Source organism: Chrysochloris asiatica, unplaced genomic scaffold, assembly GCF_000296735.1.
Source record: "Chrysochloris asiatica unplaced genomic scaffold, ChrAsi1.0 scaffold00091, whole genome shotgun sequence".
In the NCBI taxonomy this organism is placed as follows: Eukaryota; Metazoa; Chordata; class Mammalia; order Afrosoricida; family Chrysochloridae; genus Chrysochloris; species Chrysochloris asiatica.
The window spans coordinates 6,665,368-6,668,506 of NW_006408609.1; the positions used below are offsets into that span (position 1 = coordinate 6,665,368).

Here is a 3,139-nt window from a genome sequence, read left to right on the forward strand (position 1 = left end):
AAACCCTTATTAAAATGAGCAAAAAAATTAAGCATGGTCACTATATTCTATCTTTATGTTACATGAAAGCTGCCTATATGGTGAAACCTTTTGTTTAATTTCAGAATCATTATGAATTCATTCTGCATCACAAACTCAACTTATTTCAGTTAACTATTATTTGTTATTTTCTTAACAATTACATTATTATTTTCATACTCAAATTGCTTATCTTGGTTAGTGAATGTGGTAAAAACTGAATTTTAAGGTGGTGCTGTTATTCCGACAAACCCCTACACTGCACATTTTGCATCATCACCTCAGAGTGAGTGGGAATGGGAGCCGCTGCGTCATTGCGTCTGTGATTGGGCTACATTGTACGACAAGGGTAAAAGGAGTTTTCAGACGCAGTCAATTGTCGAAAACAGTTTTCTGGGCTCCTCCCACTTCCAAGATGGCAGCTGCGAAAGACGAATTGCTACTCCCAAGGCTCTCAGATCTGTTCGAAACCAGTAAGAAGTTTCTAGATGAAGTGGAAGTAGCCACTGAACCCACGGGTTCCCGGATCATCCAGGAAAAGGTATTTAAGGGACTGGACCTCCTTGAGAAGGTTGCCGAAATGTTATCACAGCTCGATTTATTCAGCCGGAATGAAATTTTAGAAGAAATTGCTTCCACTGACCTGAAGTATCTGTTGGTGCCAGCGTTTCAGGGAGCCTTCACCATGAAACAAGTCAACTCCAGCAAGCGTCTAGATCATTTAAAGTGGGCTCGAGAACATTTTATAAACTATTTAACTCAGTGCCATTACTATCATGTGGCAGACTTTGAGCTACCCAAAACCAAAAACAATTTAGTTGAAAATAACGCCAGTAGCTACTCCATGGCCTATTCTAGCCTTGTCATCGTGGCGTCTCAACGACAAGCTAAAATAGAGAGATACAAGCAGAAGAAGGTGATGGAGCGTAGATTGTCTGCATTGAAGTCTGCTGTGGAAAGTGGTCAAGCGGATGATGAGTGTGTCCGGGAATATTACCTCCTTCATCTTCGAAGGTGGATTGGTATCAGTCTGGAAGAAATTGACAGCATTGATCAAGAGATAAAGATTCTAAGAGAAAAAGACTCCTCAAATGAGGCATCAACTTCTCACACATCTCGTCAGGACAGGCTGCCATTGAAACCCCTCTTTCTCACTCGAGACATGGCCCAAGTCAAGGTACTTGGAGCTGGTTATCCAAGCCTGGCAACTATGACAGTGAATGACTGGTATGATCAGCATCGGAAACATGGAGCATTACCAGATCAGGAAATGCCATCAACAATATTCAAAACCACTCAGCAACTGGAAGATCCGGAACAAAAGGAAGGAGATGATGCTGAGAAAACAGTACACAGAGCCTGGGAGTGGGATGATTGGAAGGACACCCATCCTAGGGGTTATGGCAACAGACAGAACATGGGCTAATCTTCGCACCACAAGAGGGGCTAGAAATGCTCACATCTTCCCCTCCAAGGAAAACCATGGTCTTCCCTTCCCTGGGCACCTTCTCAGCAAAGATGCTCAATCTTGCTTTGCATTTAATAAAGTGTCCTAAGTAATAAGCCATCAGTCTTTCTCCTCATTTTCTTCTTCATCGTACTGTATTCCAATTTCTTAAGAAGTAGGAAAAAAAAAAAAAGAGCCTTGAAAAAAGACTTTGTGTAATCAAATTTGTATGAATTTTTTTTAAAAAATAGTATTAAGTCCCTACTATCACTGGTAGCGTAGTGGTTACGAATTGGGCTGCGAGCCTCAAGGTCAGCAGTTCTAAACTACCAGCTGTTCCGCGGGAGAATGATGAGGCTTTCTGCTCCCGTAAAGATTTACAGCCTCGGAAACCCTGTATAGGGTCGCTATGAGTGGGTACCGACTCCACAGCACATAACAACAACAACAACAATCACATGAAAAATATAAGTATCTAATACATTGATTTTAAGTTAATTGAAAGGGGTTTATCCACGGTGAATGGAGTCCTGGTGTGGCTCTGTAGGATAAGCACTGGAGTGCTAACCATGAGGTCGGCAGTTCAAACCCACCAGCCACTCCTTGGAAACTCTATACAGGACTGCTATGAGTCAGAGCCGACTCCAAGGTGCTTAACAACAACTACAACATCCTACGTGAATCTGACAAGTGAGTCCTTTAAAAGAAATCCACTTTTGAAATAAACTCTGATTTCTTTGAAAATTTCATATAGAATCAAAGAGCAGATGTAGTCTCTAAAGTAGGGAACTGGAGAGGAATAATAATTCAATTAATGTAGGAAGCAGATAAGGCTTTCTGCTCCTGTAAAGGTTTACAACCTTGGAAATGCTGCTATACAGGATTGCTATGAGTAGGAACTAGCTCCATGGCACGCAACCACCAACCACCATCAATGTAGGAAGTCTGAGGACTTCAGTGCAGTGAATTACTTCATATGGCTGTTCTACCCATCATTTTTGTAACTCCAACAAAACATTTTTTTCCTGATGTGTCTGGGTAACAGAAGGTATGAGAAGATGTTGATAGGATTATATGATTCAATTGTGAGTGGTTAACAGTGTTCATTGTAATTGTAATATCCTGGAACTAAAGTGTATAAAAAGAGCCATCCCAGAAGGAGGAATGGAGGATCTCACTATTATCAAAGAAGTACCAGGAGTGGAGTGCAACCTTTGGACTCTGTAATTCCTGTGTATTAAACTTTCTTGACCCAGGGACAGAAAGCTGTGACACCAGAGCAGTGACAGAAGAGCAGCAGCAACATAACCTACAGCTAAAGATGAGACAGAGCAGTGGACTTCCTAGTCCATAGAACAAGCAAGCTAAATGACTTTAGGCAGGAGACTTTCTTGTAGAGCTGGGTGCCTCCAGGCATTTCCTGGGGGAGCTAAGTTTTTGTGGTGTTTTTTGTTTGTTTGTTTTTTTGGTGTGAACACACTAACTTTATTATACAAGCAATGGGGATTCCATGCAGGTTTTAAAATAACATTTTTTATTCTCTTTTTAAATTTCTAAAATATGTGCAATAGAGAAAAATGAAATGCAAATTAGCCAAAAGCAAAGAACACACAAAAGAGATCCAAAATTAATTTGATGATTTGATGACAAGTTTGACATCTTTTGTGTACATAC

General features: G+C 40.7%; 1 pseudogene; it reads left to right on the forward strand.

The window, feature by feature from the left end:
* Positions 1-433: 433 nt before the first annotated feature.
* On the forward strand, positions 434-1,444 carry LOC102831498 (annotated as a pseudogene).
* The last annotated feature ends 1,695 nt before the right edge of the window (positions 1,445-3,139 follow it).